The sequence below is a fragment of the Nicotiana tabacum genome, chromosome 5, assembly GCF_000715075.1.
Source record: "Nicotiana tabacum cultivar K326 chromosome 5, ASM71507v2, whole genome shotgun sequence".
Taxonomy (NCBI): domain Eukaryota; kingdom Viridiplantae; phylum Streptophyta; class Magnoliopsida; order Solanales; family Solanaceae; genus Nicotiana; species Nicotiana tabacum.
The window spans coordinates 37,102,750-37,124,639 of NC_134084.1; the positions used below are offsets into that span (position 1 = coordinate 37,102,750).

The following is a 21,890-nucleotide window of genomic DNA, read 5'->3' on the forward strand; positions in this document are numbered from 1 at the left end:
TTATTCCACGATCTTGGGGACGTGGCAGGGATCTTGCTCCTTCTGTTACAAATCTATAATGACATTATCTCGGGGTTGGTCATACTAGGCTCCGATGTTCCTCGAACACTTAAATCTTCGAGCCTCGTGTTCTGTCCTTGGGCTCGAACTCAGTCCATAGTGAGTCTATTCTTCGACGTGAGCCTTCTGTTCCTTGATATGAGCCTTCGAGCCCACAAAATTGGGGGCACCTAATTTTACCGTATACACTTCTAAAAATAATTTGCATATGGAGAAGCAAATTCAAGTAACTCTTCATCCCGCTCTAATACTGATATGTTCACTCAACATGACGAATGCTTCGAATCTTCGATCCCATCATCTCTGTAATTCATCAAGTTGAACAATTTATTGTATGGAGTTTCCACAGGTTTTCCCCAACAAAAATCGACATCATAGAACAGAAATTTACACACACTGCTACAAGTGTACTCATCAAATTCCTTTTTCTGTGTTGGCAATCCTTTAGCTAATTCAAGTATTTCCAAGCCCATGCATTTTGTTTGATATTATCTCTGGTCCTAAAGAGATGCATTTTCTTTCCTCATAAGACTTACTATTTCTAGTAAGTTTGTTTCTGACTCATTGGAAATATATGTAGAAAAGTGAGACAAAACATTTCCAATAGAGTTTGGAGGTAACTTTGGTGAAATCATTCCGCGTAAATCTGCATATTGGATTAATTTAGAAGTAGGGATGAAAATAGGCCAGGGTAAGTCTTGACCCGCTAAAATTTTGAGTTGCCCTGCCTTGCACCATTTAGCCTTCGGTCAAAATTTTGCCCTGCCTCCCCCCGTCCTATTAGGCCCTACCCCGTTTAGATTCTATTTTATTTTTTATTTTGCAGTATGCTTTTAATTGTTTTTAACCTTTTCAACTTTCTATTGAAATATTCAAAATATTATTTAGTTGTTTATGCATATTTATTGAATAAAATATAATTTTTATCAATGTTATATAATGTATCAAACATTAAAATTCCCCTTATATTGTTTGCAGATCGTTAACAATATTCATGACTTCTTCGGTTAACTTTCACTAAGCTAGTCGAGTTTAATCTCAAGAATTATTACTGAACTTTAATTATAGTGAAAGTAAAATTTGATTTTTGTTTGGGATCAGAAAACACATCCAGAAATTAGATTTACTGTGCAATATAAATTAGTTATCTTTTTCACCATGAGATTTGTGTACATGGTGGCAGGTTGATAGTAGGTACGTACAATTTAACAAAACAGAGCATGAAAGTATATAGTATCAAGTTGCTTATTAATTATCCTCTGGAAATCAATAAATGGCATCACTAATAGTAATAACATTGATCCTATGCCCCATATATAACCTCTGAAATAAACCTTATGTTTTCCATCAATAGCAGGCAAAAACATAACTAACCCTGCCCTATCCGTACCCTGCCCCATTAATTATTTTTTTGAAAATTTATTTTTATTAAGGAGCTACAGCCATGACAGATGAAGATTCTAGAAGAAGGAAAAGATGAAGAAGAAAGCTCTGTTATTCCACAACTGAGAAGAGATAGTTGTGTACAGTATAACTAACCGACTACACTATTTGAACTAGCACTAACTAATAGCTAAGAGTAGTTACAACTAATTACACTCAACTATTAAATAGATGGGTCCCACTATACTCAACACTCCCCCTCAAGCTGAGGGATGAAATACATCTTTCATTCCCAGCTTGTTTAGTAGATACTCATGTTGTGGCTTGCATAGACTCTTACTTAACAGATCTACCAACTACTAAGTTTTTCTGACATATTGAGTTTTAATCAGGCCTTGAACCAGTTTCTTTCTCACAAAATGACAATCAATGTCAATGTGTTTGGTTCGTTCATGAAAGATAAGATGAGCTACCATTTGTATTGCAGCCTTACTGTCACAATGCAACTGTAAAAGCTAAACTATTTCCACTCCCAACTCCATAAAAAGTCCGATCATCCACACCACCTCTGCTACAATAGATGCCATACTTCTAAATTCAGCTTCAGTAGAGCTCGTGGATGCAGTTCCCTATTTTTTTATTTCCATGATATCAATGAATTACCAAATTTTATTACATAGCATGTCACTGATCTCCTATATTCTACACAGGCCCCCCAATCAGAGTCACAGTATGTATACATGGGTTTGCTTGCTTTTGTAGACATAAACAACCCAAATCCAGGGGCAGTTTTTATGTACCTCACTACTCTTTGTACAACTTCCATGCAGGACACCTTAGGTGCATGCATATACTGACTTAGAACTTGAACCACAAAGGTAATATTTGGCCTTGTCATGGTTAAGTACAACAACCTTCCAACTAGTGTCTGATAGCCTCCCTTGTCTTCAAGTTCTCTATCATCTGTAGATCCAACTTCTGTTATTTGCTTGTCATACTCAATGGATGTAAGCTTGTGATTGAAATCCAGAGTTGTTGCTACTGGCTTTGCACCTGCTAGCCCTAGTTTAGAGACTAGTTCCAGAGTATACTTCCTTTGGCACATAACAATTCCTTCATGGGATCTAGAAAACTCAATTCCTAGAAAGTATTTTAGTTCACCAAGATCTTTCATTTTGAACCTATCTTGCAAATCCTTCCTGACTTGTTGGATCAGACTTAGACTGCTCCTAGTCACTAAAAGATCATCTACATAGATAGGAATAAGTACCAATTCAGAATCTATCTTCCGAGTAAACAAGGAGTAGTCATAGTGTCTTTGTGCAAATCCCATATCTAGAAGAGCTTCAGTCAGTTTTAGATTCCATTGTCTAGGAGCTTGTTTTAATCCATAGAGTGACTTATGCAATCTGCACACATACTGACACTCCCCCTAACTTGAAAAGCCATCAAGAACATGCATATATGCCTCTTCAAGAAGATAACCTTGAATAAAGGCATTGTGAACATCCATTTGAAACACCTACCATCCTGAAGTAGCAGTTAATGCAACCACAGTTCTCATAGTAACCATTTTTGCCACATGAGAGAAAGTTTCTATGTAGTTCAAACCTTCTTGTTGACTGTAACCTTTGACACCAACCCGACCTTATACCTCTCCACTTCACCAGATGATTTGTATTTGACTTTAAACACCCACTTACACCCTATAGGAACTTTGCTAGGAGGAAGAGGAACAACAGACCAAGTGTTGTTTTCTTCAAGAGCTGAGATTTTTGCTTTCATGGCTTCAACCCACTTGGGATCCCTATTGGCTTCTAAGAAGGATTTAGGTCCTACAATAGCTGAAAATGCAACAAGAGAATGCCTATAAGCAGAGGACAACCTATCATAAGCTACATAATTTGAAATAGGATATGCTGACTTAGTTGCCGAAACCACATAATAAGCTAGCCACATAGGTGGTTTGGTGTTCCTTGATAATTTTCTTAGTGCTAAGGAAGGAATAGAAGGTGCACCAGCAGATAGAGGTAGAGAGCTTGGTGTAGACAGAATAGGCTGGCCAAGGTCTGAAGGAATTAAGGTAGAATAGGGGAAAAAGGAAGAAGATTTAACTACATCTATAGAGTGTTGGCCGGGTGAGATTGCAAGAAATTGGCTAGGAGAAGCTGAGGATACTCAACATAATTAAGATCATCTGCTGGCTGAGTAGATTGTTCTACTAGCTCTAAGACATGGAATAAGGAAGAATCATGCGAAGCCATATGCTTAAAAGGAAACACTTCTTCTTTGAATACTGTGTCCCTGCTAACAAAGAACCTTTTTTAACACAAATAATAGAGAATATATCCCTTTTGAGTTGAGGAATATCCCATGTATACAACTGGAATTGCACTGGGACAAAATTTATCTCCTTTCTTCATGGTAGTTGCATAACACAGACTGCCAAATACTTTCAGATGCTACTGTCGCGCCCCCTTTTTCTCGCGAAATCAGGTTTATGACATTTGAGAGACAACTCGTTCCCGTTCTAGAATTGGATTTTGAATTAAAGAGTAGCCACCTAATGATTAAAATGCATTAGGACACTAGGAGAGGTTTGTTTTGAGTAACCAGAGATTGGGTAAGGGCTTGAAATTATCCCAAGGGGAAGGTGTTAGGCACCCCTCAGGATCCACTAGTGTGGTTCCCGGCCAAACTATTTTTGTGACTTACGTGTAAATAACACATAGGCAAATAAAGACATCAAATAAGAGGGGATTTTCACGTAATGGTTACAAATAAATAAAGGTAATAAAAAGGAACTAAAAGGAGTTGATTTTCTTAAAAGAAATGGTTTAAAAAGATTTAAAACAAAGAAAACAAAGGGAAGGGGGTCTTAGGTTTATTAATAATATGGATCACCCCACACAACATCCGATAATCACTCCTCGGTGAGGATCTACACGTAATGTTATCGCGTGCTCATCATATTCATATCTACCCTTTCCCACCCCGTTAAGGTATTAAAGCGTGGAATGGTCTCTTTTACTTATTGTATGCTATTACCCGCCCCAATCTTATCAGCCCCGGAGTCACTTAGGACTACTAATCCTAGAGGGAGGAGGTATTGGGCTTATTTGTGGTTTCAAAAGGTAAAATACTAAGGAGTCAAACAAAACACATATAACAAGTTTGGGGAAGCATATAAACAAATAAAAGGGCTCAAACAGACCTCCTTTAAACAAAATAAAGCATATAATGTAGCACGACTTGCATGTACTATTTAGGGTCTGATTAAACCTTAAACGGTGGAGGCAGATTGATTTATTACATAGTTTAGATAAGAAGCCCGAATCAGGCCTGTCTGCTGGTTGTAGCTGATAAAATGTCTGATTCAGTTTGTAAACTTTCACCCTATGGCTTGGCTATGTGTTAGACGAAGACCCCTATAAGCATGATATCTACTGATTCCAGAAACAATGAAGTAAACATGAATACATACTGGTTTAAAAAAAATCATTTGTTATTAAAGAAAGGCGAGTTTTAGCGAAAAAGCACAAGTCATTTGTGACTGGTTTTAAACTTATAAGAAAATGAAGTGGTTCAGATTCGATTGAAGCTCCTATAGGCATGCTTTCTATGTGTTGTCGATTTTGGACACTTTTACAAACATAGCAAGAGTGCAGAAATCCTATAGGCATGGCATCTAAATGTTGTACTTCGTTTAAGCCTATGAACATGATATCTAGATGTAGTTAGTTATTTAAGCCCTATAAACAGGTTTGCCTAATGACAGATGCATATGCAGGATTCGGATTTCCAGTTAACTATGAGCATGGTATCTATATGAGAGATGCAGAAATTTAACTATAGGCAGGATATCCATATGAATGCAGAATTTCAGAAACCTATAGGCAGGATATCTATATGGGTGCAGAATTCCTTATAGGCATAGTATCTACATATGAAAGTGCAGAATTCCTATAGGCAGGATATCTATGTGATATGCAGAGATCAGAAATTCCCTATGAGCAGGATATCTATCCCTTTTAAATACATAGTTATTCCCCCTTTTATTCACTAACCATCCCTGAGAATTTTATTACAAAATTATTACAACCCCAAAAAAGTAAAGTAAAGAAAAAATACATCAGAAATTAAAAAGTACAACCAAGGAGAGCCTGATTCAGACGTCCTGTCTGAAGTATGAAGTAAATCAACTCCAAGAGATCATATTTCAAAGCCTTTCTCCTATTTGGGGTGTGTCAGAGTTCCCTAATAGTCTCATATGAACTCAGGGCAGTGCTTACACCCAAATGTATCACGGATTAAGCCATGATGTAGTGTGGAAGGGGCAACCCTCAGGTGTCCAAGTTTAGAGGGAACTCAAGGTCCCAAGGCAAGGCTCACACGAGGGGGGCATAACTTAGGAACTAAGAGAGAGTGCAAATGCAGAATTATGAAAAGGGAAAGGGAAACAGTACACATAGGGATATAGGGAATGGGGAGTTGCAAGAGGTAAAAAGCAGGTTAGTGGGCATAACCCAATAATGGGAGATGCTGGCACACCCATAAGCCTACTGGAACACATTGTTTAGAGGTTAGGATCCCCTAAAGGATCAAGTTCAAACCATAGACAATAACTTGCATATTTCCATGTTTTACACTGTAACTCAAAGCACATAAAGGGAAATAGGGAATAGGGATTCATAGCAGAAACAAACAAAAGGAAATCAACATGCTAGTTTAAGTATTTAACTCTGTAGAAGTAGTAAAGTACACATAGATGCAGAAAGTTGTAAGTAAACATATTGTGGTGATGCTAAAGTTAAATTAGGACATACCAGTTTCAAAGAAACAAACAGGGAAAAGCAGTAGTCTTGTGAAAGTCAGAATGTAGACAAGAAGGAAGAATTCTATTATGTGAGAGTGAGAATTCAGAAGAGATTGTGAATTATGAAATGTCTGTTTGTGAAGAAAGGTCGTGCCTTTTATAGGGTGAAAGTCATGAGGAAACAAGGTAAGAAAATATTTGAAGAACTGATTGTTAATCAATTACACAAGACCTCCCTTAATGAAGAGATTCAGATTCAAACGGGTATAAACCAATTAAAGAAAGAAATTAATCAAACACTTTGTGCAAAGTAGGCAATTAGGGGTGAATACATAAAAGTTATTTAAGGACAGGGTTTTAAAATACACGGTTTGGGCAAATAAGGTAAGAAGATCAGTTAACAACTAGTAAATCAAAAGGGTCTGAGCTTTTGTATGAATGAACCAAGTCAGAAAAGATGAAGAAGGGTTTCACTTAGGTCGCATCACAGAGAAAATTAGTAAACAATGGAAAGAAATCAATCAGGCTATATTCAGAAGGAAGCTTAAACTGATTGCAAATTTGAAAACCACTTAGGGGGAAATTCATCATATATAAAGATCATGTGAAAATGCTAAGTTTGAAAGAAAACTTTCATGTCACTGTAAAATCAATAGGAAAAACCAGTGTAGAAGAGTTTTAGTAGAAATGTCAAAATTATATGAAAACAAAGAAGTCCAAACTCAATTCAAAGACTCGAAGAGTTAGGGGTTCTAAAATAAAACCCTAGTTCAATCAAATATATGATCAAACCTGGAAGAACCCCTAAATTTTAGGGTTTCCGCCTTGAATCAAGTATAGAGATGAGAAGACAAGTGGTCGAAGCAGGCTCAGAGGTTTCAGAGAAGAACTGAAAGAAAAAATAGAGGAGAAACACTGATAGGAACAGTGAACATGCTTAAGAAGTTTTTCAGAAGAAACTTAAAAAGGGCTTAGTAGAAGGAAAGTAAGGAAGCTTAAGAACTTAGCAGGAAAGTACAATAGGAGAAACATGATGGAACATAGTAGAAGAAAAATACAAGAACATAATAGAAAAGCATATGAGAACACAGTACAGAAAACATGGTAGAAGAACATACAAGCATGGAGTATATAAAACACAGTAAAAAGAACATACAAGAACGAAGTATAAAAACTCAGTAGAAGAACATACAAGAACAAAACACAATAGAAGAATATACGAGAATGTGGTAGATAAAAACATAGGAGCACAGTAGAGGCAAATACACACAAAAGAAAAGGAAAAGAAAGTCAGAGAAACACTTAAGCATTTTCAGAAAACCCTAAATCGTAAAAGAAAGACTTTGAAAAGTAATTTTCGAAAGAAAAGTTAGGGAGATTTAGGGTTTCAGAGGGGGCTGGTTAGGTGAAATGATTTAGGGTTAAGGGGTGTTGGTGGATTAAAAAAGGAAAGGAGGGATTGTGGCCGTTGATCATTTTGATCAACGGTCTGGATTTAAAGGGGGGTCGGGCCGGTTGAACTTAATTGGATCAGGGGCGGGTAGTTTAGGAATTGGGCCGGTCCATTTGAAATTGAAATTGGGGTTAATTGGGCGGTCGATTTGGGCTACAATTTAAATAGGTAGGGCTAGTATTAAATAGCCACTTATTCCCTCTTTATTTTTATAAAAAATAGCAAAATGATTTCGGGAAACAAATTGAAGGTACTAAATTAATTAATAATATACAAATATTAAATTAAAAATACTGAGATCAATCTTGTAATTATAAACGCAATTAAATCTTAAAATAGGCTAAAATTACAATTATGTGCAATTTAATTTTAAATACTCAATAAATTTGTGCAAAAATTACCTTAGCTATATTTTGATATAAATATGAGAATACAATAAAGGAGTTACCAAAAAATGATAATTTGGAAAATAATTATTGGTTTTTTCTAATAAAATAAGGCGATAAATTGATTTAAAAATCTTTTAAAAATTGAAAAAATAATAAAACACTTGGACATGCTTATATGTGCATACATATGCTATTTTGAAAGTATTTTGCATATGAAAACTATATAGGGAAAAATTGGGTATCAACAGCTGCCCCACTTTACCCGGGAAGGATGAAAGAGTTGTCGGATAAAGATATGATGGTCAATTTTTACCGAACGAAATGGTTTGAAAAGGTTGACCGTGCCCTGGTTCCTGAGCTGCCTAGTATCCCTGATCTTACAGGAATCAGGCCATATGTAGTTCAGTATCCGTCGGCGGAGTATGCCGATGGAGGTTTTCCAAAAACGGACGCAATGTTTAGGTTGGGCTGGATGGTCAAGGCCTAATGGGGTTGCGGGAACTGGAGCGGGATCGCTCCTACTGAGAAGGTCGTGCTCTCCGGTTTACCTGCAAATAAACAATGTATTGTGCGGAAATTTAAACATGATGTAAGTTCCCATCGGACCATGAATGTTGTCTTCGGACGGTTAGGATGATGTCTTTAGACCATGACGTCCTGGGCCATGAAGCGTATAGTAAAGGGTTCGCAGGCCATGAAATAATGCTCTCGGGCTATGAGAATGATGCCTCCGAATTATGAAGCCTTTGAATAATGATATGCAAAAGATAAAAGGGGTCCTCAGGCCATGGCATGGTATTCTCGGGATATGAAAATGGTTCCTCCAAACAATGACGCCTTCGGATGATTTGGCGATCTTTCAGCCTATGAGATGCAGTAGGTGGCGAACTTTCATCCAATGCAAGATGTAAATAAAGTGGCGATCTTTCAGCCGATGCAAGATGTAAATGAAGTGGCGATCTTTCATCCATGAAAGATGTAAATAGAGTGGCGATCTTTCAGCCGATGCAAGATGTAAATAAAGTGTTGATCTTTCAGCCGATGCAAGATGTAAATAAAGTGGCGATCTTTCAGCCATGCAAGATGTAAATGAAGTGGCGATCTTTCATCCATGCAAGATGTAAATAAAGTGGCAATCTTTTAGCCGATGCAAGATGTAAATAAAGTGGTGATCTTTTAGCCATGCAAGATGGAGGTAGAGCTTAACCTCGAAAGGCAGAATGGTAGTCTTATACAATGCAGGGAATGCAGATGGAGATAGAGCTTAGTCTTGGAAGGCAGAATAGTGGCCTTATGCAATGCAGAGAATGCAGATTGAGGTAGAGCTTAACCTCGGAAGGCAGAATGGTAGCCTTATGCAATGCAGAGAATGCAGATGGAGGTAGAGCTTAACCTCAGAAGGCAGAATGGTAGCCTTATGCAATGCAGAGAATGCAGATGGAGGTAGAGCTTAACCTCGAAAGGCAGAATGGTCGCCTTATGCAGTGCAGAGAATGCAGATGGAGGTAGAACTTAACCTCAGAAGGTAGAATGACAGCCTTATGCAGGAAGTAAAAATGGCAAATGGCAATAGAGTTTTTTTAGCTGATAGCGGATTGCGGTATCGTCATTGCTGGGTATATTGTGCCTGTTGGGGATACTGTTGTGCGGATAGCAGTTGCTACCAAGGGCAAAGGTTCAGAGAGTTGTATTCCTGAACTTTGTGAGTGAGCATATAGTATATTTGATGATTTTGCAACTCAAGTGCATGTATCCAAAGAAAAATCGTGAGTTTGTAAAGGGGGAAAGGTTAGTTTGTATCCCTACTAGATTTTCTTGACCTTCTCGGCTTTGATCTGGTTATACTGTACGTATCATTGGGGTAGCATTGCTAAACAATGCAATTTTAGTAATAAACATGCATGATTTAGTAAAAGCATAACATAAGTGCATAATTAAGAATAACTTTCTTTAGATGAACCGACGACTGCGACGTGGTTCAAGACATTGCAACTTTGCTTGCTCCGGAATTTTGAGGGTCCTCCTCAAAATTCTGCCCCAGTTTACTGGGTTGCTACTCCTGACGGTTTTTAATGATAAATGGCTAGAATCAACTTCGGAATTTTGAGGGTCCTCCTCAAAATTCTGCCCCAGTTTCCAATAGCGGGGGAAATGGAAATTTTATTAAATTGTGACCGAACCCATAGGTCTACCTACATATCCCCTCTTAAACGGGAATCAGGTTAGGCTTAGTTCAAATTACACCATAAAATAAAGCATAAAGGTTACACATAGTATCGCTTGACTGCGTTTGAATTGATCGGCTTTGGCCAGACTTCTCCGTCCATTTCTACAAGTATGAGGGCTCCTCCTGCTAGAACCCGGGGAACCATGTACGGACCCTGCCAGTTGGGAGAGAATTTCCCTTTGGCTTCATCTTGATGTGGAAAGATTTTCTTTAATACCAGCTACCCCGGTGTGAACTGTCTCGGTTTAACTCTTTCGTTGAAGGCTTTGGACATCCTGTTCTGATAAAGTTGACCATGGCAAACTGCATTCATTCTCTTTCCATTTATAAGAGCTAGCTTCTCGTAACGATTCTTCACCCATTCTGCATCATCTAGCTTTGCTTCCTGTATGATTCTTAATGAGGGAATTTCCACCTCGGCGGGAATGACTGCCTCTGTACCATAAACCAACATATAGGGGGTTGCTCCTGTCGATGTGCGGACTGTGGTGTGGTATCCCAATAAAGCAAATGAGAGCTTCTCGTGTCACTGCTTATGCTTCTCTATCATTTTCCTTAGTATCTTCTTGATATTCTGTTGGCGGCCTCTACGTCTCCATTCATCTGAGATCTGTAGGCTGTAGAATTCTTGTGTTTGATCTTGAAGGTTTCATACATGGATTTTATCAAATCACTGTTGAGGTTGGAGCCATTATCAATAATAATTGACTCTGGAATTCCAAACCGACACATGATACAGTCGCGGATGAAATCCGCCATGACTTTCTCAGTCACTGCCTTGTAAGATGCTACTTCAACCCATTTGGTGAAATAATCAATCGCTACTAGGATAAACCTATGCATGTTTGATGCGGCGGGTTCAATTGGTCCGATAACATCCATTCTCCAAGCGGCGAACGGCCACGACGAGCTTGTTGCATTAAGCTCATTTGGAGGCACCTTTATCATGTCTGCATGTATCTAGCAGCGGTGGCACTTTTGGACATAGTGGATGCAGTCTGTTTCCATAGTCATCCAAAAGTAACCAGCTCAGAGTATTTTCTTTGCTAAAACAAAGCCATTCATATGTGGATCACAGGTCCCTGCATGAATTTCCTCTAATAGCTTGGATACTTCCGTTGCATCGACACACCTTAATAATCCCAAATCAGGAGTCCTCCTATACAGGATTCCTCCGCTGTGAAAGAAATTGTTGGATAACCTCCGAAGCATGCGCTTCTGAATAGCGTTTGCGAGCTCTGGGTATTCTCCTTTTGCCAAGTATTCCTTGAAATCATGAAACCAAGGCTTTCTATCTGCTTCTTCTTCGACATGAGCACAGTAAGCGGGCTGATCATAGATCTTTACCGGAATGGGATCAATGAAATTCTTGTTTGGATGTTGTATCATGGATGATAGGGTAACCAATATATCGGCAAACTCATTTTGGACTCTGGGAACATGCTGGAACTCTGTCTTTGTGAACCTCTTTCTCAACTCCTGTATGTGATACAAATTAGGGAGTATTTTGGAATTCTTAGTTTCCCATTCTTCTCGGACCTGATGTCTAAGCAAGTCTAAATCCCTAATTACTAGCAATTCTTGGATGTTCATGTCAATGGCCATCTTGAGCCCTAAGATGCAGGCTTCGTACTCGGCCATGTTGTTGGTGTACAGGAACCTAAGCTTGGCAGATAATGGATAACGTTGATCGGTTTCTGATACTAGGACTGCTCCTATGCCAACTCCTTTGAAATTTGCCTCTCCATCGAAAAACATTCTCCAACCGTCATAGGATTCTGCAATGATACCTCTTCATTAGGAAAATATGTTTTCAGGGGTTCGTATTCTCCGTCCACGGGATTTTCAGCAAGGTGATCTACTAGTGACTGTCCTTTGATTGCTTTCTTAGTCACATAGACAATGTTAAATTCACTTAACACGATTTGCCACTTGGCCAGCTTGCCAATGAGCATGGGATTCTTAAAGATGTACTTCAAGGGATCCATTCTTGATATGAGATATGTAGTATAGGCATAGAAGTAGTGCCTCAACTTCTAAGCTACCCAAGTTAAAGCGCAACAAGTGCGCTCTAACAGAGAATACCGAGCCTTGTACGGGGTGAACTTCTTACTGAGGTAATAGATGGCCTGCTCCTTCCTCCCTATTTCATCATGCTGCCCCAGAACACAACCAAACGCTCCATCCAATACTACAAGGTAGAGTAATAGAGGTTTACCCGGCTCAGGCAGAACTAAGACTAGTGGTGTTGATAGGTACTCCTTGATTCTGTCGAAAGCTTTTTGGCAATTATCAGTCCATGTGGTAGGGGCGTCTTTCTTTAACATTTTAAAGATCGGCTCACAGATGACCATAGATTGTGCTATGAACGGGCTGATGTAGTTAAGTCTTCCCAGGAAGCTCATTACGTCCTTCTTGTTCTTTGGCGGTGGTAGTTATTGAATAGCTTTAACCTTAGATGGATCCAGTTCTATCCCTCGACGACTCACAATGAACCCAAGTTGTTTTCCGACAGGAACCCCAAATGCACATTTCGCGGGATTCAATTTTAGGTTGTATCTTCTCAGTCTGTTGAAAAACTTCCTCAAATCTTCCATGTGGTCAGTGGCTTTCTTGGACTTTATGATGACATCATCTACACACACCTCAATATCCTTGTGTATCATATCATGGAAGATAATAGTCATGGCCCTCATGTAGGTGGCCCCTACATTCTTTAACCCGAATGGCATCATCTTATAGCAGTACATCCCCTACGGCGTAATGAAAGTCATTTTATCAGCATCTTCTTCATCCATCCAGATCTGATGATATCCAGCAAAGCAATCTACAAATGATTACAACTCATGCTTGGCATAATTGTCGATCAGGATGTGTATGTTCGGTAAAGGGAAGTCATCCTTTGGACTGGCCCGATTGAGATCCTGGTAGTCGACACAGACTCTGACCTTCCCATCCTTCTTCGGCACCGGCACAATATTGGCTAACCATGTTGGATATTCTACTACCCTGAGGACCTTAGCTTTGACTTGCTTAGTGACTTCTTCCTTGATTTTCAGACTCATGTTGGGTATAAACTTTCTGAGCTTCTATTTTACCGGTGGACATGTCGGATCAGTTGGTAGTTCGTGGGCCACAATAGATGTGCTCAAACCAGTCATGTCATCATATGACCAGGTGAATATGTCCTCATATTCCTTCAGAAATTCTGTGTATTCTTCCTTTTCTGACGGTGACAAATGAACGTTGATCCAATTTTCTTTGATATTTTCTGCATCTCCCAGGTTAACAACCTAGGTCTCGTCCAGGTTGGACTTAGGTCTGTTCTCAAAATTTTCAACCTCTTTAACAATCTCTTCCGGTATATCATCTTCCTCTGAATCTATGTCTGTTTGTTGTGTTATCTCGTTGCATGTCACAACCATTGGTTCATCAAGATAGATAATAGTAATGCTGTATAAGTAAAGTAATGAGAGAAAATAATAAGAGTAAGATTTGTAAGGAAACCGAAATGCTTTGATAAATTTCATAACTGTTTTGAACATTGGAAGATCTTATTGTGAAAATTCAAAAATACGAAAGGAAAATCAACTAGTAAAAATAAAAGATAATGCGTGATTCTTTGTTCAGCCTTGCTATCCTGAGGCTTTCCGAGCTCTGGTGGTTCTGCTGGTCCAATTGTTGAGGCGTGCTCCTCGGCTTACGGCCTGTATGGAAGGGCCTTCCTCCCCCTTCTCCTTGAAAATGACACAACCATCCATGTCATCATCTTTTAAGAACAAATTCCTTACTGCTTCCAGTGCTTCCTCTTCTTCCGACCCATAGATAACATCGGCCGGCTGGAAAGTCTGCTCCAAATGTGGTATTGGCTGCTCCAGCGGGTAGTATAGACCGCGCCATGGTGGCGACCAGTTGTTAAATTCCTCCCAAGTATACTCATATCCCAGAACAAAAGTGGTGCCATGTTTCTTCAATTTGATAGGCTTGGCGATTCCTTGGAGGTTCTTGCCAAGTCCCTTGCCAGGTTCATATCCGCACCACTTTAGTATGCTCTCAATTTTATTGCCCCAACACTTGTCTTTGTCGATGGCTTTGACTCGCTCGATGTGGTGATGGGTTTCCCTACCTATCCTTCTCTTTCCTCCAATCACTGGGATGGTTTGGCGACTGTATATGGGATTGCTACCGTTGCCATGAATGATCACCTCTTGGTGGTTCCACTCAAATTTCACCGCCTGATGCAGTGTCGATGATACGGCCCCAGCGGCATGAATCCACGGCCGTTCCAACAGCAAGTTGTAAGATGTCGGCACGTTTATAACTTGAAAATCAACATCGAACCAAGTAGGTCCCATTTGCAAACACAGGCTGATTTCCCCAATGGTCGATCTTTGGGAACCATCGAAAGCTTTGACGTTGATGGCCCCGTCCTTGATCTCATGCAGACCCTTTCCCAAGGTTCTGAGTGTTACCAACGAACAAATATTGAGGCTGGACCCTCCATCAATCAGGACCCTAGTGATAAAATATTCTTCGTATTACACCGTGATGTGCAACGCTTTATTGTGACTCAACCCTTCTGGTGGCAACTCATCTTCATGAAAAGTGATCTTGTGACTTTCCAATACCTGCCCTACCATGTTTGCCATTTCTCCTCCGGTGATGTTTCTTGGTACATATGCCTCACTCAGCATCTTCAAAAAGGCATTCTTATGTACGTCAGAACTTTGCAGCAAAGCTAGGATAGAAATCTGTGCCGGTGTTTTGTTCAGCTAATCAATGATTGAGTATTCCTTAGCTTGTATCTTTCTCCAAAGATCATCGGGCCCAGTTTCAGTGATGGTCGGCCAACCAAAGGCTTGCTTACTTGACTCAGCTAAATATTCTGGAGTATAAACCCTGCCGGTTCTTGTCATACCCTATGCCGCAACTCTTTCCCTGAATTTAGCTTTCCCTTTCCTTCTCGCCTCGGCTGTGTAATCCCAAGGTATGGAATTTGTATGGAACGGTGTTACGGCCGACATTGTTACTAGGATGGGTACCTTTACTCCGAACGGGGCATGTATTTTGGAGGGTAAAATCGCAACTTCAAACGGTGCGGGTGCGGATGCTGGAGACCCAAACTCTACCTCAATTGGTGTTGGTGTCTTTGTGGGGGGTGGTGCTTCAAACTCAAGTGGTACAGACATGTTTACCTCGGCATCCCCAGAAGGCTGAGTCTGGACTACAATCGGATTGAGGGTGACTATTGGTTTCTTTCGTTCGTCACCTTCTGTGATTAAACCGATCGATCCTTTGGGATCCCAATCATCCTCTATTTCAATCATGTGAATACCTCCACCCTTATGGTCCGGTAGAGGGTTGTTGCAGACATTTGGAGTAGGATCCTTTGCTATAATGATCTTGTTATCGATCGGAGTCCGGATCTTATCTTTCAGAGAGCGGCATTCATCAATGGTATGTCCCTTCATGCTGGAATGGTATGCACAAGATTTATTTGGATTGACCCACTAAGAAGGGTTTTCAAGGGTTATAGAAGGGATAGGGGTGACATAACCAGCAGCTTTGAGCCTTTCATACAGCTGGTCAATCGGTTCAGCAATGGCGGTATACTGTTTGAGGGGTCTACGGTCGAAATTTGGTCAAGGTCTAGGAAAGTTTTGACGTGTGGGAAGTGATTGATAGTGGGATGGCTAAGCATTGTAGGCTTGGTAGACATGTGCGGGTTGGGAATATCTGGGTGATGTAGGTTGATATGTAGAAGGTGGGGTGATTGGTAAGTAGGTGATGGAGCTTGGTAAGAGGGTGAGGGTGCTTGGTAATTCAGGGTAGGCTGATATGTGAGTGGATGTATTGGATAAGCTTGGTATTTGATAGGGGATTTGGCTCTTTGTCAACCATTACGGCACCTACGTCCCTTTTCTTGGACATACCACCAGACTGTAAAGCATTATTGGTATCCTGCAAAGCTTCAAAGTTTGTAACCATACCACTTTTGATGCCTTCCTCGATCCTTTCCCCTAGCTTGATGATGTCGGAAAATTTCTGGCTCTCAATCAGCATTAGCCTTTCATAGTATTGCAGGTCTTGAGCCCGGACAAAAAACTTGTTCATTTGTTCTTCTTCTAAAGCAGGTCTGACCTTAGCAACTTCTGATCTCCAGTGAGTGGCATAGTCACGGAATGTTTCCATGGGCTTCTTCTTTAAGTTTTGAATGTAGAACATATCTGGTGCATTTTCTGTGTTGAACTTGAAGCTGTCCATAAAGTCGGATGCCACACTCACCCAGTTCGACCATTTCTTTGGATCTTGGATAATGTACCAAGACAAAGCATCTCCCTTCAGACTCCTCATGAAAAGCTTCATGCAAATCCCTTCGTCTTTCCCTACTCGGACCAACTTGTCGCAGTATGTTCTCAAGTGGACTCTCGGATTCCCTGTACCATCAAACATTTCGAACTTAGGAGGTTTGTACCCCTCGGGCAGTTCGACATCCGGTTGTATACAAAGATTTTCGTAGTTCAACCCTTCAATCCCCTTACTTCCTTCGACACCCTGAATTCGACTAGTCAATTTCTTGAGTTCCGCAGCTAGGTTCCTGATGAGTGAGTCTTTATCATCAGACTCGGGTGTGCTTGAGACAGGTTGGGTGGAGGGTAGCATGGTTTCCACATAGATGGGGGTGTTATGGTGGAAATGGTCATTTGTGGAATTCAGAGGTTCTGGGATGAGTAGTGGAGTGTGGCAAGTATTGTAGTGGTGGTGAGGAGCGGGATGATTTTGTGATTTTGGGATGTTTTGTGGAGGCGTGGGGTTTTGAGCGCTTGGAAAATTGATATCTGGAGTGGTGAGGGAAAATGACAAGTTTGCCAGATTCCGAACCTGATCAAGTTCCTCCTGAAATTTCACCGGTTTTTGCTCGAGTTGGGACACACTTTCTTTGGAGACCTGAGCACCATGAGTGACCTCTACCCGTTCAGTTGAGTTTTCCTTTCTGGTGTTGTTCAAATCTTCCATCTTTCCTTTGTTCCTGCTTCTGATAGGACTAGAAGAAGGAGTGGGTAGAGGGCCCTTTGATCTTGTGGAATATGATGACGATACCAGAGTGCATGAACTAACCTTTGGGGAGGGGAGTAAAAAAAAGTAAAAACAAAAAGGTAACAAGTCAGTGGGGATTATAAGAAATTGTTGCGATATTTAAACACATAGTGCAAGAATGTAAATCGCGTACTAATTTGGGAGCCTCGTTGTGCCCCAGGTAAGCCTAGAGACAAATTGATTTGGAGAATTTAGAATGCTAAATGCCTCATTTTATTGATAAAAAGTAGACAAATCACACAATGACACTAAATAACAAGGAATAAAATGTCACTAGTGGCCATTGGCCTTATTACATTTCATAAAGTAAAAGAAAACTCCTATCTATTTGGTTCCAGAAGGACCTTCCCCAGATCGGCATCTTTGGCTCCATCGAACAGCTTCACCAGCTCACGAAGTCCCAACAGCAGGTAGGCTCTGGCCAGGTGTCCACCCTCGTTTCCTTCAGCATTCTGGCAGTCCTTGATCCTCTTGAGAAACTTCCTTTCCAGCTCTACTAAACCTCGTTCTAGGAATCCTAATCGCTTATTGGCACTGACAGCCATGTCTTTCCACTCTTCAATCAGTTTTTGGTGGGCTTATTGAATCTCACGGTGCTCGCTTTCACATTCCTGAATCCTCTTGCGCAGTTGGTTATATTTGACCTGTGCTTCAGCCCTTTCATCGATGATTCTGTGACCTCGAACAAACCCGGGTTGACCCGGACCATTGTGATTATCCTCCAGCCAGCCTGAATAGTATGGGGTGTAGCCAGCATGGTATCTGTCTGGTTCGATAGTATCTCTTCCCATGATGATCTTGCAATGCCACATATGCTGAGCTTGGCAATTATAAGGACTTTCATCAGCTTGGAAGTCAGCCCGAAAGTGACTCATCTTGTCGACCCTTGGATAACCTGCTTCCTACCAGCCTGTCTCATAACTCGGAGAGGGACATAAGGGTAGGTTCCTCTCAAATTGATCAATATCAGAAATGGTACATCCCTGGATGGGGCGCTAAACTCTTCAGTAGGGAACCACTCGAACATCCATTGTATTTGATCCTCAGTTAGTTTTTCAAATAGCTCCACCCACCCCTTGGCATCTTCTGGCTGAGCAAACATGTTGGGCATGTAGTTCATTCGGCTTGGTTAATGGAAGGCTATATGATCGTCCTAGTCTCTATGCTGAATCTCTTGCCGATATTCACCCCTTTGAAGATGCTCCATGAGCCAGAGCTAAAATAGCAAATTGTAGCCCTCGAAGTGTGGGGCTCCTTGTTAACTCTTTTCCAAGGCTCGGTATATCTCTGCGATGATCATGGGCACTATGCCACCAATTCCCTCCATCAAAGTTTTGGTGACCATGTTAGCCTGGTGTGGATCCTTGCTTTCTTCATTGGAAACACTATCATCCATAAGAAGCAGAACATGAAGACAAATACCCTTCGGTGAATACGCCCCAACGATGTAAGGGCGGACTCATCTGGATGTGCACGATAGGATTTGTTGTGACCGTACCTTTCAGTACAAATAATCAAAGGGAATGTAGGACTCCTTCAAACATGTCAAGTCTGGATTCTTCTTTAGGCCCATCATTTTGAGAAAACCTCTACCATTGCGATTTTTCGGCATTAACAAACCCGGGGTCTCCCATGGTATACCGGCCAATCCTCCTATTTCCTCTAGCAGGGGTGTCATCTCAATCTCTCCGAAGCGAAACACAGACCTATCACAATCCAGAACAAAGTAGCAGCTTCTATGATTTTGTTGTTGGGTTGGACCTCGAGGAGGGAAGGTAGATTTCCTTGGTATTTCCGGACAAGAGTATGATCACTGGAGTGAAGATCATCCCACCAGCTTAGCAACCTTGGGTGGATATTTGTGACCATGCCGAATCTGGGGACTTCGTGCCTCATGTTTCTGCAAGACAAAAGGGTTAGGCCCTTACCCCCACCAGACTCGACTATTAAATACCAATAATTGGCATAAAAGCATTTAGTTCTCCAAATAAATGCACAAAACGTGATAGTGTCCGTCTGGGTTTTTTGGAAAACCCATTGGACTTTGGACAAGGCTATCTTAAAGAGTCATTATGCAGACAACATAACTGACTTGGCTAGGTTTGACCATGATGAATGCACAGTTTAAATAGAGTAAGGTTTCTATGGGGTTTTAGACTGGTACCCTTGAGTGGACAACTCAAGAGGGAAAGGCACGGAACCATTGACTACACCGTTGATCGACTGGTTTTACCTCAAATACGCCTTTGCCGGATTTAAAGGGTGATAATATCGGAAGAGCGCAACCACTCATTATAAGCGTTGTTGTGGTATTTGTTTGACACGAGTGGAATATGATGTTGAAAACATTCATATGCAATGATTAAAACAAGTTGTCACGTATTTGCACGTTCGTAAAGTAATAATTACAATAATTTAAAACAGTAATAAAGGAGTGCAGTAAAGGAAAACAATGAAAGAAACAAGGGAAAGAAATAAGAGACAAGTTAGTTTTTGCAGTAGAAGAGGGAATTAAATGCTTAAAGGTATTAAACAAATAAGGCACCTAAGAAATATAAAGTCATAGTAATAGCTTGAAATGGTAGAAACCTAAAAGATATCCCCAGCAAAGTCTCCACGTTGTTGCACCCCCTTTTTCTCGCGAAATTGGGTTTATAACATTTGGGAGACAACTCGTTCCCGTTCTGGAATTGGGTTTTGAATTGAAGAGTCGCCACCTAATGATTAAAGTGCATTAGGACACTAGGAGGGGTTTGTTTTGAGTAATCAGAGATTGGGTAAGGACTTTAAATTATCCCAAGGGGAAGGTGTTAGGCACCCCTCAGGATCCACTAGTGTGGTTCCCGACCAAACTATTTTTGTGCCTTAAGTACAAATAACATATAGGCAAATAAAGACTTCAAATAAGAGAGGATTTTCATGTAATGGTTACAAATAAACAAAGGTAAGAAAAAAGAACTAAAAGGAGTTGATTTTCTTAAAAGAAATGTTTTAAGAAGATTTAAAACAAAGAAAACAAAGGGAAGGGGGGTCCTAGGTTTATTAATAATATGGATCACCCCACACAACATCCGGTAATCACTCCTCAGTGAGGGGCTACACGTGATGTTATCGCGTAGTCATCATATCCATATCTACCCTTTCCCACTCCCTTAAGGTATTAAAGCACGAAATGGTCTTGTTTACTTATTGTATGCTATTACCCGCCCCAATCCTATCAGCCCTGGAGGCACTTGGGACTACTAATCCTAGATGGAGGAGGTATTGGGCTTATTTGTGGTTTCAAAAGGTAAAATACTAAGGCGACAAACAAAACACATATAACAAGTTTGAGGAAGCATATAAACAGACAAAAGCTCAAACAGACCTCCTTTAAACCAAAGAAAGCACATAATGTAGCATGACTTGCATGTACTGTTTAGGGTCTGATTAAAACTTAAACGGTGGAGGCAGATTGATTTATTACATAGTTCAGATAAGAAGTTCGAATGAGGCCTACCTGCTGGTTGTAGCTGATAAAAAGTATGATTCAGTTTATAAATTTTCACCCTATGGCTTGCCTAAGTGTTAGACGAAGACCCCTATAGGCATGATATCTACTGAGTCCAGAAACAATGAAGTAAACATGAATACATACTGGTTTTAAAATAAATCATTTGTTATTAAAGAAAGGCGAGTTTTAGCAAAAAAGCACAAGTCATTTGTGACTGGTTTTAAACTTATAAGCAAATGAAGCGGTTCAGATTCGATTGAAGCTCCTATAGGCATGCTTTCTATATGTTGTCGATTTTGGACACTTTTACAGACATAGCGAGAGTGCAGAAATCCTATAGGCATGGCATTTAAATGTTGTACTTCATTTAAGCCTATGAACATGATATCTAGATGTAGTTAGTTATTTAAGCCCTATAAACAGGTTTGCCTAGTGACAGATGCGTATGTAGGATTCGGATTTCCAGTTAACTACGAGAATGGTGTCTATATGAGAGATGCAAAAATTTAACTATAGGCAGGATATCCATATGAATGTAGAATTTCTGAAAACTATAGGCAAGATATCTATATGGGTGCAGAATTCCTTATAGGCATAGTATCTACATATGAAAGTGCAGAATTCCTATAGGCAGGATATCAATGTGGTATGCAGAGATCAGAAATTCCCTATGAGCATGATATCTACCCCTTTTACATACATAGTTATTCCCCTTTTTTTCACTAACCATCCTTGAGAGTTTTATTACAAAATTATTACAACCCAGAAAAAGTAAAGTAAAGGAAAAATACATCAGAAATTAAAATGTACAACCAAGGAGAGCCTGATTCGGACTTCCTGTCTGAAGTATGAAGTAAATCAACTCCAAGAGATCATATTTCAAAGCCTTTCTCCTATTTGGGGTGTATCAAAGTTCTCTAAGAGTCTCATATGAACTCCGGATAGTGCTTATACCCAAATGTATCACGAAT

The 21,890-nt window shown here is 40.2% G+C and overlaps 1 pseudogene; it reads right to left on the reverse strand.

Moving 5' to 3' along the window:
• Positions 1 to 251: 251 nt before the first annotated feature.
• LOC142180598 (acyltransferase Pun1-like) overlaps positions 252 to 21,890 on the reverse strand; it is a 45,337-nt pseudogene continuing 23,698 nt past the window's right edge.